Below are 15,640 nucleotides of genomic sequence, written 5' to 3' on the forward strand. Positions count from 1 at the left end.
GGCTAATCTGAACTGCCACAGAGGCAGACACTGAAGACTGAGCAGTGTGCCCTAGGAGAGATGAGAAAGACAATGACTCATGCCATCTTTTAAAACCTTGACTAACCCTCAACTAACCCTTTTTGTTCATTTTCTTTGGCTTTTTAATTCTGCGTAATTGCCAGACAGGAATGCCCTTTCGCATTTGATAACTGTGGGTCAGATTATGGTCACAACAGCATTGTCAAGATTTACAGAACCTTTTCCTGATAAAGAAAAAAAAACAATAAAGAGATTCATGCATTTATTTATTGCTTAATAGATTGTCTGTGCTGAACAATTATTTGAATATTTATTTTGTCTGATTTTAAAAGCAATGGAATAAACAGCACAGAGACATAAATTGGGATCATCAATACTCACACGGAAGCAGCTGAGTTTGTTGATCAGGAGACCTCTGTAAAGAAAATCTGATTTTCTCTCATTTACCTCCCCCCCTTTTCCTTCCACAAAGGGCTAAGGACATTTGGGGCAAACCACCCAACCAATGTGGTTGATGCAGATTCATAGGGAACCTTCAGGAACTAACTGGGTGAGGATGATTAGACCAATAAGAGTTACTAGCAACATAATTCAAAACACTTTGTCTATTAATTGTTCATTTTGTTTCAAAATGTTCAAAATCAAGAGAGCTTTAGCTTAATAAACATAAATTCATAAAAGGTGGCTAAGATCTAAACAAACTTACTTTTTTTACTGTTGAGTAGTCTGTCCAAAACTAATCTTCCTTTTCTCCAGCTGTAAGCACTTGTTTGTCTCATTATTCTATATTAATCCAAAAGGTGATTTTCCATAATTACTTAAATGCTTACATCTGTGGAGTATTGTTACAAGAAAACCAAGATTAACACAAAACTAAAACAAATCTGCTGATTGTTTAGTAAATACTCAGATATTTTACTTTCATACTGAAAATGGGGCGTTTTAATTGTATATACAGTATGTATGTTCAGCCAAATTTAATTGAAGCTTGTAACTGCATCATTCCTTTTCTTGATAACAATGAGTAAATTAGTGTTCACCAGAGGATCTTAGTGTGTTCTATCTTTTAAAGATATTACTTATAAAAACTGCAAAAGTAATGAGTAATTAAGACAGCATTCATTGTAAATATGAATCAACCAGTGTGATCAACTTTCACTGGTTATCACAACATGTTCAGAAATCATATGAAGAAACGTAGGAATGCTGTTGTTTTTCAAGAGTAGCCAAAAATATTTTTCTCTAAACACTGACTGAAAAATTTCAGAAGAAAAATACAAAAAAAGCAATAATAAAGAAGAAAAGATAATTACGCCAACTTATGTACTGCTAAAATTAAATCAAAATAAACAAAAACTAATCCTTGTAATATTAAAGAAAAAACAAATCAGAAAAGATGTTGAAATAACATGTAACATTTTTATAGACATAAATTATAACTGTTTGCACTTTATTTACATTCACAGGTTGTGGTTTTAAAACCACTGAACTCCTATTGTATATCCCTTTTCGTAAAATAGTTGTAAAGGTATTCCTAAGATAAAATACTATTCATCATGTTACTTTAACTTTAATAATAAGAATAACTAAAGTCAGACAATAAACAGTTTTACCAATACAATTCAGGATTTTAGGATTTCCATTGGTTTAAAGTATTCTACAGAATACTTCTGATTTGCTTCTGATTTAGTCCTTAACGTTTATTTGCATATGTATCTCAGAGTAAAGAAATCAATTACTCTATACCCATATTGTTCTCAGGTCCAAATGAATCTTGCATGGGTCTGACTTTGATGCTTTTGTTACTTCTGTGACTTAACAGTCAAGGAGAGTTCTCTGAGAATGAATCATGTGCATATACTGTATATTTTGTGTAATCTTCTGTCTTTGCCCTTTTGTACCTCCTTCGTAAGGTCTCAGCTGTTATTACTGTAATAACTCAAACTGTTATTCCCCAGTTTAAAACCTAGGCAACACATTGCATCAATTAGCCATGTGAGACTTTGACTGTTTAATGATGCATTAAAGGGCTGGCTTCATTGCATGGTGGCATGAGAATTAGTGCCACTGCTTCACAGCTCCTTAAGAGCTCCTTAAGCACAGATCTCGAGGTTGATTCCAGACTGGAATATCTGTCTGTGTGAAGTTTGCATGGTCTCCTGGAGTTAACATGGGTTTTCTCCAGGTGATTTGACAACCATTTCCCACAGATACTCTGGTAACGTTTGACTGGCTTTTCTGAACTGTCCCTTTCCCCATTGCCCTGTGGAGCTATTAGTAAAGGCTTTGTTTTGCCAGGACCCTCACCAGGTGAAATAGCTTCTGAGAATGAATGGGCAGATGGGCTGTACATTACAGACTTTCACACACTGATAGATTTTGTCTCCAATGAAACATATTTCATAAATGACAACGTGATGGATTCAGTTTTCTATAATAAAGCCTTCTCACTTGAAAAGCGTTTAGTGTTCTTTTTATCTGTACTATGTATTGTATTTCATTTTATGTTTTTGCAACATTGATTATTGGATTTTCTCATTAACAGAGATGTTAATTGTTTTTATGATGAAGCATGCTTTTTATAAAACATATACTCTTCTTCATTTATGTCTGCCTTCTTAATCTTATGCTCCAATTAAATATTCTCACTCCGTCAAATGGATTGAAGAACATCTGATTTCACAGAACATATTTTACTGCACTTTACTATAATTTTTAACTTTTTTGCCAATATGGCAGCATGACTTTTCCCATGCATTTTAGCATTGTATATTTATAGCATTTCTTCACTTTTTCAGTTGATGCGTTACATTTTTGAACCTGCAAACTACCACGAGAGCTATAAGACTTCCATTTATCATAAAGAATACCTTATTCCCTTGCTAACTATAGATTTTCTTCAAGCTTGAGCAAATACTCTTCCGCTATTTCTTAAACAACTTAACCTACCTGGGTTGTTATTCCTTTAGTCCAGATTAAACCTTCGCTCTGCAGAATCAGAATTTCTGCGAACAGGAACAAAAATAGGGCAAAGAGGGACTTTGAATAAGCAGCACAGATAGGAAGTTTGCTGAAGTATCGTGTCTGTAGTTTCTTTTCCAGCCCGTGGTCTCCTGGCACTTTCTGTCAGCCTTGAACAAATGGAAGCTCTGTCTTGCCTCTACTTGTTGCTTCAGTTTTGATGTACTGTCAGGGGACCTGACTGGATCACAGGCTGATGAAGCCCTCACTCCTTGATTATGATTTGCAGTTGCCATAGCAATCATTCTAAGCCTATTTGGCCACAATAAGCTCTATCAGCACAGGGAGAGAGAGACAGAAAGAGAAGGAGGGGAAGGAGAGAATGTGTGTGTGTGTGCACATGTTGATGATATTTGAGTTTAGGTCAACTGGTGTCAAAGGAATTGCAGTCTGTTACATGATTGCCTGTTCTGCAGAAACCTTCACGAGCTTCCTTGCTTCAGAACTCATATTTGTGTGATTTGTGTTGAGGAAAATCCAAATACCATTTTAAAACCTTTCAGAAAGAATGTGTAAAAACAGGAATAAAAATTCCACTTAGGGTTGAAAGCATGAGGACACCAAAGAAATCAATACAATCTTTTTAAAAAATTGCCCTGGTAGAAGTCCCAGTAGCATCAACACTTCAATGTGCAATTTTGAAAACGTTGCTTGAAGTAGTGTGTGTGTGTGTACTGTGGGTGTTTGTATTGATCATAAAGTATGTCTATTGGAGTTCTTCATCGATTATAGAATGTTTTCTTTCTGTTCAGACTTCGTTATTTTCTTTGTAATGCATAAGAGCATTTCTGACCTGTTGCATAATGACATTAATGTAACTAAACAAACTCAATCTTCACATAATGGTTTATTTTAGCAAGATATTTGCTTTCCCGTTTGTTCTTATGTATTTTCTGCCGTAGTTCTTCTTGACTAAGAAGAACATATCTAATTAATACTTAAATAAAACCTCTATAATACTCCAAATGTGATTCTAAACACCAGTATTTTCATGTAATGAGGATGTTTAGCCATTTGCTGTAAGACTGAACTGGACAAGAGGTCAAGACTGATCCTCTTTGATTAAACAGAACAGATGCCTGTACTAATCTCCAGCTTTAGCACTGAGCACTGGGTCTGAGGTCACAACAAACACACTGTCCGACATCTATACCATTTAAGTGGAATTTGTCAGTATTGCTCATGAGGAGTACTCTTCCTTTGGCACAAAATACCATTCTGAATAATCTTGTTCTTTAGACTCTCTCTGGAGATTTTAGTTCAGCTTCAATACAACAAGGCAAATGGAGCAGAAGGTCAACTTTAACATAAGGAGCTTTTGTTAGAATATTTACCAGTACATAAAATTGAATTAAATATCAAAAATGCTTTTTAGACTTGAGCATTGTATTAATGTACGATTACTCTTTATAAGTCAGTACTGAACTTTGCATGGCAAATAATTAGGTAAATGTTAGGTCAACAAGTCCTTTTTCCTTTCCTTTTCTATTTTTGAAAGTGCCTTTAAAACTGAGAACAAGAAGTACCTATTTACACAAAAGGCTGTAGGAGTATGGAACAAGCCATATAGACATGGTGGTGAAGCTGATACCCTTACTTCTTTTAAGAAATTGGTGGATGAGTTACGTGGAACAAAAAGCTTCTATCTACTTAAGGGCTTAGATGGGCCAAACAGCCTTCTATTGTTTGTATAATAATTATGGTTATGTTCTTTTATTTTACCTCTCTGAAGTGAAATCCAGGTGTTTAAAATATAAAATCCACTTATACTTACTGAATACATTTGGTAAGAATTCAGCATTTTATTCCTGTCCCTTTAATAGTGTCTATGGGCAAAATCCAAATGTGAGGAGAGGTTATAACTGAACAAAGGTAAGGACTGAATAAAGGAGAGTGGAATACATCTGTAATATTTGCTGCCAGCATCTCAGTAAAAGTAAAATAAACTGAAAGGCCAGAGGAGTTTTCAGTATGTAATTCAAAATTTAATAATAAGTAATTGTAGAAAACACGAACTATGGCCTATTTTAAAAGAGTAATGCTATAATTCTTCTTCGGCACAAATAAAAGGCAACTGCTTCAATAACAGGCAGAACAGTGCCACAGCGGGTAGCATTGCTGCCTCAGCACTGGGGCCCTGTGGTGGGTTTCTTCTAGGTGCTCTGGTTTCCTCTCACAGTCCAAAGACATACTGGTAGGTAAATTGGCTTTAGTGAATTGTTCCAGGTATGAGAGTGTGCTTGTCTGTACCTGTGTAAGCCCTGCGATTAACCTACCAGAGTGTCTTTGGACTGTGGAAGGAAACCAGAGCACCCAGAAGAAACCCACAAGAACACAGGGAGAAAAAAACACACTCCACACAGGTAAAATCACAGGTCCAGAACTGAACTCAGGGTCCCAGTGCTGCAAGACAGCAATGTCCCACCCCTACTGTTAGTGTAAATATCAGAATGATACTGATTTATGGAGTTTATTTAAATAAAGTTCGGGAGGGATGACAACAACCACGCTCAATCATTCCCAGTCGTCAGCGATTAGCAATCACTCCCTTCGTCCTTCCTACACCGAATGCTATAAATACCAATGCGATTTCCTACTCTCTCTCCCGTGCGACTTTTGCATCCCACCTCCACCCCAACTCCACCTCTGCAGCTGCCCCTTGGTTACTTTGCGGGGGGGTCCTGGCTTCCTCGTCCTATGGCCAGGAGGTCGGCCCTCAGCCAAGTGGGTTAAGCCAAATATTCACTCTACAATAGTTCGCCACACTTTGATTTTGGGGCGTTGTCATTCCTCGTGAATTACATTATAGATCAGATATAAAAATACTGACTTTTGAAATATAAATTGTGTATTTTATGTAGCATAATAATACTAATGAAATAAAACAACACACAACACCAGTGTACAATCGACCAGTGCTTTCCAGGTTCCTTTTTGGCAACCTTTTCAACTTTCAATATTTATATTTTCCTAGTTTTAACACATTTTTTTCCAATCCATTGCAAGATCTCATCTGTAACATTAATAGCTGATATTCAAAAGACAGTAATTTTATAAACAAATAAACAGCTTGTCTCATCTATTATTTAAAATAGTTTTATAGCAGAAAATGTCACTACTTCACTTCACACTAGGCTTAATTCAATAAAAGTCCTATTTTCAGAAAGGTTTTGGTACTGACACATAACCAATAGCACCTGTAAACTTGGTAAATCTCTGTGATATATTCATGTAGCTAGTCCCAGTGTGAAAATGTGTAGTTTATTAAAAGATAGAGCTCTTTCAAGCATGGATTTGTAAAGTATAGAATACTGCATTTGCTTTTTTTTTTATCAAGGTACATATATTTCACTTTCTTGTATGCAATGTATTATAACTAAAAATAAATTTGACAGTCTATTATCTACTCAGTCTTTTTTTAAGTTACAGTAACATACTGTAAATGACTCAGACACATTTGAAGAACCTCTTGTGTGTGATTTTCATTATCAAGAAGAACAAAACCATAATGATCAAGTGGGAAGCAGCTGTTTAAGACCTGAGTCAATAATTACTATGTTAATTCATTGAAAGCATAGAAGTAACGTACTGTAGCACATAATACAGGGCTTTTTCTAAACCTTAATATTTCACATGAACAACTATGTGATAGTTGTTGTCACATAACACATATTGTACATACAGTATACGTTATAAAGCATATTCAAATAATTCAGGTGGGTAGCTGCGTCAGCATGCATAGGCTGCAAAGGAACAAGTAATAGGTTTGTTCCATGCTGAAAAAAGAAGAAAAAAAAACACAACGTTTCGACCATGGAGCCTTCTCTATGGCCGTGGTGCCTGCTCACACCTGAAGAAGGCTCCACAGCCAAAACGTTGTGTTTTCTTTCTTCGCTTTTCAGCATGGAATAAACCTATTACTTGTTCTATATTCAAATAATAGCCTTTTGGTATTTGCTTTTAATGTGAAGAAGCCTAGGGAGACAAAAGATTGTCTATGATCAAGAACACCTAGCAAAAACTCGTGTCAGCACAGGGAGAGCAGGCAAACTCCACACAGAGGGTGATCCAGGCCAAAATCAAAGCCAGGACCCAAGGATTGTGATGCAGCAATGCTAACTGCCATGCTGCTCTGCCTGCCTATAAGTTTTTTTAGATTAACTTGGCATGATACATTATAAGTCTATTTTTACCTTCTGTGGGGGAGTATTTGAAAATTGTTGAATAAGTATGAGTATTATTCTTGCAAACTCCTTACATATACATTTGCACAAATATTTAAAACCTTTGCACAATTTTCACATTGTGTTCCTTCAAAGCTTGCTGTTGTGACACTTTGAAGTAGCAGTTGATATCTGTTATAAGCAACATGTGCCCCACACATTCTAAGAAAAAACAAGAAAGGAAAAAGAAAGAAGTAAATAGATAAATAATATGAAAGGAAAATGAATTATGATCACATAAGTATTCAAACCCTTTCTCATGGAAAACCTAAATTAACTTAGGTGCACAAAATTACCTGCATTGAGTAGTCTCAGTCTGCATGCAGTGATATTGGTTCTCATGATTTCAGAATAAAGTCTCTGTAGGGTCACACAGTCAGAAGGTGAATTTAAAGCAAAGATTCAACCATGAAGACCAAAGACTTTTCAAAGGAATGAAGTTGTACAAAAACACAAATCAAAAGGGATATGAAAATATTTTAAAGACTTTTATTTTTTCTTTGACCTTTTATTATTTCATTAAGAAGTGGAAACTCACACACTGCTTAGATCATCCCACCAAACTGAACACCTGGGCAAGGACTAAACAGGTTAGAGATGCCCCCATGAGGCCAGCAGCAGCTTTGCAAATTACAGTGCTCAGTGGCTGATAGCAGAGATGTCCATGGGAGAACAATATCCTGGTCAATCCACAAAGGGGGCTTGTCCATCCATCTTCTAACCACTTTATCCAATACAGGATTGCAGGGAGTCGGAGCCTATTCCAGTCAGCAACATGCACTAGGCAGGATACACCCTGGACAGAACCCCAGTCCACTGCAGAGCAGAATCACAGACACACGTTCATGCCTCGGGCTTTTTTTCCCAGGAACCAATTAACTGACAGTATCAGTACTGTCGTCTTTAGACTGTGGGAGGAAACTGGAGCATCGAAAGGAAACCCACAGCACAAGTGGGCTTGTATACCACTGAAACAAAAATCTCAGTTCCCATAAGGGGTTTGCAATAAAGCACCAAAGTGACATTGCAAACATGTGGCAAAAGGTTAAGTGTTCAAACAACATAGAAGTGGAGCTTTTTGGTCTAAATTCAAAGTGTTACATCTGACACCAACCCAACATCGTGAGTCAACACAATTTCTGTTGCCAAGCATTAAGTTATAGTTCTGCAGCTCATCAGGAGGTACTAGGAAACCTCTCAAGACTGATGGGAACATACTGTACATAGAGCAAAGTATTTGTAAATTATAGAGGAAAATCTGCTTCAGGCTTAAAACTGGCAAAAATTCACTTTCAGCGGGACAGTGATCAAAGGCACAATGCCAAAGCTACACAGAAGTGGTTTAAGAAGAAGAAAGTGAATGTCCTTGAGTGGATCAGTCAAAGTACTGGCTTAAATTTAAAAAGAACTGAAGTGACTTTCAATGTGCTTCATCATTTACTGTGATCAATTCTGTTTGCCTTCAGACCTTCCTTTTTCAAGTTTGCCTTAAAGAAAATGCGAAGTGAAAAACACACAGAATTTGAAGTCATGGTTCAGATTAACCAGGGAAGGAAACAGCATCTAACTGCCAAAGCACATCAACATTTAATGTTGACAGTAAGTGCTACTAGTGCTACTCCCTGAAGCAATAGCATGAATACAGTCACTGTCTGTGTCCTTCTTGTGGGCACAATGATCAGTTTTCTTCAGGCTCCGTAAAAAGTGCTTAAGTTTGACACTAAGGCTACCAACAAATCACAAAAGAACAGCTCTCAGTCATCAGTTTTATTTAAACTCATTGACATACTGTAAAACAAGGCGGTATGGTGGTGCAGTGGTTAGCAATACTACCTTGCAGTGCTGGGGCCCTGGGTTCAGTTCTGGACCAGAGGTGTCATCTGTGTTCATGTAGGTTTTCTCCCAGTGCTCCAGTTTCCTCCAACAGTCCAAAGACACACTCATAGGTTAATTGCAGTCTGGGAAAACTGGTCCTGGTGTGAGTGAGTGTGTGTGCACTGTGATGGACTGGTGTCCCCGGTGTACCCCGCATTGTGCTCTTTGCTTGTCAGGATGGGCTCCAGTTTCCCTGCAACCCTGGATTGGATAAAGCAGTTAGAAAAGGATGGATATATTACAACACATATATATCTATATATTATATTATATTATATTATATTATATTATATTATATTATATTATATTATATTACAACATAAGCCTACAGGAATTAGAAAATGATGCAGCTAAATGTGTTGTATAAAGATGCACATAGGTATACTTTTACTACATAATATAGTATATAGGCATGTATACTGTATGTGTGTAAATTATATGTTAATATGAGAGTTGTATTATTAATTAGTAAAACCACTACATGTTTTGCTGAATTCCAAGAGCTTTAGTTTATTCTGTGTTGAATGTAAGAATTACACTTTAGTTTAAGTGCAGGATGTAGCAATGATGGGATTGAAAACACCATTGAACATATTTCTTGTTTAATGTTTGTGATTTTGATTCTATTGCGAATCTTTCCACTAGCATTGCTCATGTTGAAGGAGGAGTGTTAAAGAGAACTTCATTTTTTTTATTTTACAGTAGCTTTACGGAGATTACATATTGAAAGATGATTTCATGCCTTCCCATAGATTGCTGAAAACAAATCCCAGCGTTCTTTGAGCACATCCATCCATGTCTTCCTTAAATAGCAAGTGAGGATATTAAATAGCACTGTGAGAGGACATGAAACCTTTCTGAGGATAGCTGCAATTGATTGAGAGACAATGTGCTAGGCCTTAAAAAAGGGCATTTTATCATCTTATATTTCAAGCATTTATAATGGAAAAATTTTGTCAAATACATCCTAATGGAAAGTTCTTGATAGTAAAATGTGTTTGTCCATACAAAAACACATAACCCCTTTTGCTTTTAAATTATTATTTTCCTAGCACAGCAATATGTGTAGTGCATAATCACATAGCATGGTGCAACCTCACACACACCGGAAAGAAGAAAATAAAGATTAAAAATAGATTTATTTTTATATAGTCCTATCAACTGCCGCACTCCCAATGCAACACAATGTTTTATATCTTCTACCAGCTGTCCATAGCTTCAGAGATGATTCATACACATGAATAACAGCAGTACTCCTACGAATATTATTGTATATTTCTCATTTATGTTTACTTATCGTTTCAGCTCTAACAGCCAGGCTTCTGAAGTGGCTTATAGGAGTCACCTTAGTAAAGACAAAATTTAAATACTGTATAACTGCAATCCACCTCCTAGATGCAAATGATCAAACTCAGAACAAAATGATGGGATAACATTGGATAGACGTAGACACAAGAATACAGCAACCAAAATCTTGTGAAGAGATCGTTTTAAAATGCCATCTTCAGTCATACCAGTGATGAGTCATGGAGTACCACTCAACACCAATCTCTAATTGTGAAGTGTATATGTTTGACTTATTAACTGTTTATTTTTAAAAAAAAATAATCCTGCAACAGCTATACAGTTCATCTTAAAGAACTTGTAAAAGCATATTGTTGTATATCTAAGATGCATGTAAATATTTTCGCAGTTTCTTAAAAAAGGCGCTTTTCAAATTGAATACATTAAGTGAGCTTTCAGATATTATATGATATTTCCCTGGAAAAGATCTATTTTAGAAATAGTCCCTATTTCTAAAAAAACCCAAATATCGTGAAGAAGATATGACATTTGAATTGATGTCTGCGTTCCTGTCTGGTGATAAATAATATGTTTTTCTTTGATTGTGATGACTTAAATGTGAATAATTTCAAAATATTTTGCCCTGAAGGCTTCGAATACTTTGACTTGACCAGAAGGCCGAAAGATGAAGTGTCTATAAGAAAGTTGTGGTTCTTATTAATTGTCTTTAGTAATTGAACACCTTTTGCAAGAGCAGTCACCATACAGATGGTAAATGCCTTTGATCTGTTCTCACTTAGACTCAGTGCAGCTGCTTCATAATGAAATATGACTCATTAAGTACAGCATAAACCACATGCTGCTCACTGGTAGCAGTTCTTTACTTCTCTTTCATATTTCTGCACAAAAAAGGCAGAAAATAATGCTTTGGAGAAGGACTGAGGTGGAAATATGATTTGGAAGCCATACATTGAAAAATAACAATAATAGAAAAATGATTATAAACACAAACGCAGAAACACAAAGAAAAGTTTTCTGTGCCAAGAGACACTGCTGACACAAATGACTAATAAATTATATTCAGGAAACATTGCTTTTATCATTTCGTTAGAATAATCCCACGGCTTTAGAGACAAATAGTATTATATCAATTAAAAATAAAAATTAATCACTATCAATAAAATGCAATTACAGTATTTCATTCGTTGAGAAAGGTAAAGTAAGACCAACAGAGTGAGATATCACTGAACAGATAGGCATCTTTTTACAATTCTTCAAAAATACAACAGTAAAAGACCTTTTCTGGAAAACAAAAGTACCCCCTACACAGAAAGACAGTTTAAAGCAAATACTGAAAAAAGAAATGTGACATCAAATTAAAATTATGCTATGAACTTGCATCAATAAAGAGTTCAAAGGAAATGGAAAAACACCCAGTGATTAGCACATGTGTTCTACTTTAGAGTTTTTGTTGATCCTTTGCAAGTCATTCTATAGTGACCAAAAAGTACAGTACAAGGTTTCTACATGTAAAGCTGGATAAAATTTACTAAGAGCATGTTTATGAAAAATAGAGTTACAAAGTCATGAGAGGGTTATCATTTCCTTGGAAAATATTGTTTAAAGTAAACTCAAACCATGAGTTTATTATTATTATTATTATTATTATTATTATTATTTTTATTATTATTATTATTATTATTATGATTATTATTATTATTAAAGAAGATTTTTCTCAATAGAGAGAAATAATGTCACCCTGATACAGCAGCAGAATACAGACCAAACCACATGCACTTCATGTTTTATCTGTTCCAGGACTAATTATCTGTCATTCTTTGTCAAGTGCTTTGGAGAGAGAATTTAAAAATGCCACAGAACGAAACTGGATATCCTTGGAGCAAAAGAACACTCTATTTCCCAATGACATTTCTAAATCAGTGTTCCTCTACTGCTGGCATCGTGAGTAGCTTCATGAGCTCTATATCTACTGTACATGTATACCTGCAGGTACTCTCACATCAGGGGGTCAGCCAGACTTTGTGCAGATAATGAGATGATCCATGCCCTGTAACAACTGCTCCACAGTCTTAAAAGGAATAACCATATTTAAAAGACTCAATACATAAAGTCAACTTAACCTTAAGTCGGAGCTCTGATGCTTACAGGAAGAGCCCAAAAACTGATCTTGGATTAGAGCTTTATTAATAACACATAGGTAACAAGGCCTCATCTTTGTGATGCTGTGAAAGGTTAACACAACGGTATTCATTTTAGGGGCTTCTTTTCCATTTTCATGCTATTTTGCTTGCCCAGCAGCTCTGTGGTTTCAATTCTTGGGAAACTCTCCACATGGAGTTTGTATGTTTCCCCTTTGTTCAAATGGGTTTCCTCTGGGTGCTCTGGTTTCCTCCCAGAGTCCAAAGATATACTGGTAGCTTAATTGGCACCCTGGTTCTGGGTTTTGAATGGGAGATTTTTTTTTCTGGATTGTATAAGAAACAGAATACAGAATATAAAAAAGCTGATGAAAAGCCACTCTTTCTAATTTGATATATAGAAAGTTTTTGATCTAGTCATTTCATAAAAGAAGCTAGGGGTCCAGCTTCAACAATATTAGTGGGTAACTTATTCTATACCCCCCACAACGCTTTGCATAAAAGAAGTGTGTTCTGTTCTCAGTTTGAAACACAGTTCTACATAGCTTCCTTCTGTGTTTTCTCATGTGTGAAAAAGGAGACAGTCAGACTGTTTGACTGGATCTGATAGGATGCTTCATTTTCAACTACAAGAGACTCTCCAGACACATATAATAACCAAACTTCAATCTCTGAGTGCACAGCCTGACCTTAGTAAGTTCGTGGTTTTTATAATCAAATTAAGAATCTATTAGTCTTCCTTCCCATGTTCCATTTTGAAGAACTTTGCCTAATGAAGTGGCAATACTAGTAGCCTAGTGTTTTTTTTCTCTCAAATAGGAGACCACTTTTCCCAAAGCCCTGAAAAGGATGGTTGATAAATGAGACTAGATCACATTCTGAGAAACAGAACATCACTCATAACAAAAACAAAAGTACATGAAAGAACACATTTTTTATGACATTATCAGTGCATTGTATGTATTCAGCGAAATGTTAATTTTACATATCTCAATATATTACAAGAGACAATATTTCCTTGTGAAGGCAGAGAGATGCTTTATGATTTTGGAGCTGACAGCTGCTGCATTTTAATTTTTCTAGCTAACCTTGTGTGGTATGAATTGATATGATATAATTCTTATGTGGTAATAAAAGCTTAATATGAAGTCAGAAGTGATCACCACATAAAAGACAAGTAGAAAACTCTCTGGGATTCAGGTTTGTTGTGAATTAGATGTATTTATTAACAATGTCCAGATGGGTTTTTATACAGTACAAACATACACAATGTGCTACTGCTAATGGCCTCCAATGACATTTTTTTGTCTAATCCCTACATCTGTCTTATCTTTCCAGGCAGTTCTGCATCTGCAACAGTACACACTGTTAAAAATACAGTGTTCTAGATTTGCATTAATTCATGTTAATATCTGTCAAGCACACTTTCACACCAGGGCCACTTTTTACAGAAGCCAATTAACCTACAGTGCCAATACGTCACTGGACTCTGAGAGAAACCCACACAAACATAGGGAGAACATACAAACTCCATACAGATAACGCACAAGAGTTTATGTTGATTTTCCATATCAGATATTTAAAAGTGTTTTTTAATTGTTCTGATCTATGTTTGACATGATTTTGTAAAAATTTTGGATTTTGCCGTGTAGCTGCGTTTTTAAAAATTGAACGTTCATCCATCCATTTTTTAAGTGCTTTACCCAATGCAGGATAGTGGGGGAGCTGAAGCCAGCAAGCAACAGGTACAAGCCAGCATACTCCCACATGGACTCCATCATGGACTCCTACAGTCCATCGCAGGGCACACACAGACACAAACAAGTTCATACTCCCAACCGGGCCAGTCTTCTCAGAATTCAATTAACCTACCAGCATGTCTCTGGACTGGGAGAAAAGTCACACAATCTCAAGGAGAGCACACATTCCACACAGACAGCACCCCAAGTTCAGAACTGAACCCAGAACCCCAGAAATACTTACCGCTGTGTCACCATACCACTTAACTTATATCTGTAACCATTTATACAGCTGGACAGTTTAAAAAAATAAAATAGCTTAAGTAGGTAAAACTATATACTGTACATCATCCAGGATATTAACACAAACCACTACAAATGTCAAGGCTACAGCCCTAACCATGACCTAATATGATATGATAGAAACCACAATATTTGTAGGTTTTGTATTATTTGAGGACCCCATGTATCTACTCACTGTTTTTTATGTATTTTTTGCATTTGATCATAATACTGCTTCTTCTAAATAACATTTAGAGTAACTGTGCGTATCGAATGATCTGAAGCAGCGGCTATTCTGTCTCTACCTTACATTTTCAGTTAATTGTTAATAGCTTATTGCATTTGTGACTGGTGATAGACAAATGATTTATCAGTTTTCATGGTAGGCATATCAACCCAACCAAGTGTAAACAATCAGCAAATTAAAGCACTATACCTCTCTGCCTTTGTCCTTTTCCAGCTGAAGGGAAAACAAAGAGTATTAATTAGCAGTCTTCTCTCTCTCTGATGTTTCTAATATGTCAGATCCATTTTGAATGCAAATAGCTTGTCTTTATTTTAACCTGCAAAATTCCAGTCTCATTTCATTCACCACTGTCTAATGTCTCCTTTACTAAAAAAACAGCACAAGTGTGATTTTGCACAGGTGCAAACCTCTTTTGCTCCAATGTTTTATGCAGCAATCTCTGATTTTTCCTTGTATTTTTTTATTTCAGACATTTTGAGAAATGAGGTCCAACCCGTTTCTGGTATGGAGTGATTGAAACAGGCTATTCCCAAACTTATCTGATAGCGCAATTCATACTGCTGGTTATTGAATTGAATAAAACCATATAGTTCTTTGCAGACAATTTCATCTTAGTGATCTGTGTGTCACAAACTGATGGTGGATGAGTCACTTCCAATTACAGTGTGGCTTGACATCACATAAGAAGGATGAAGTGTAAGGAGCTGTATCTCGTATCAGAGGGTTTCAACTGCAACTACCTGGTATCAAGACACCGGACCACAAAACATCCACATCTTCTCATCCAAC

Source organism: Lepisosteus platostomus, chromosome 3 (assembly GCF_059453375.1).
Source record: "Lepisosteus platostomus isolate fLepPlt1 chromosome 3, fLepPlt1.hap1, whole genome shotgun sequence".
Taxonomy (NCBI): domain Eukaryota; kingdom Metazoa; phylum Chordata; class Actinopteri; order Semionotiformes; family Lepisosteidae; genus Lepisosteus; species Lepisosteus platostomus.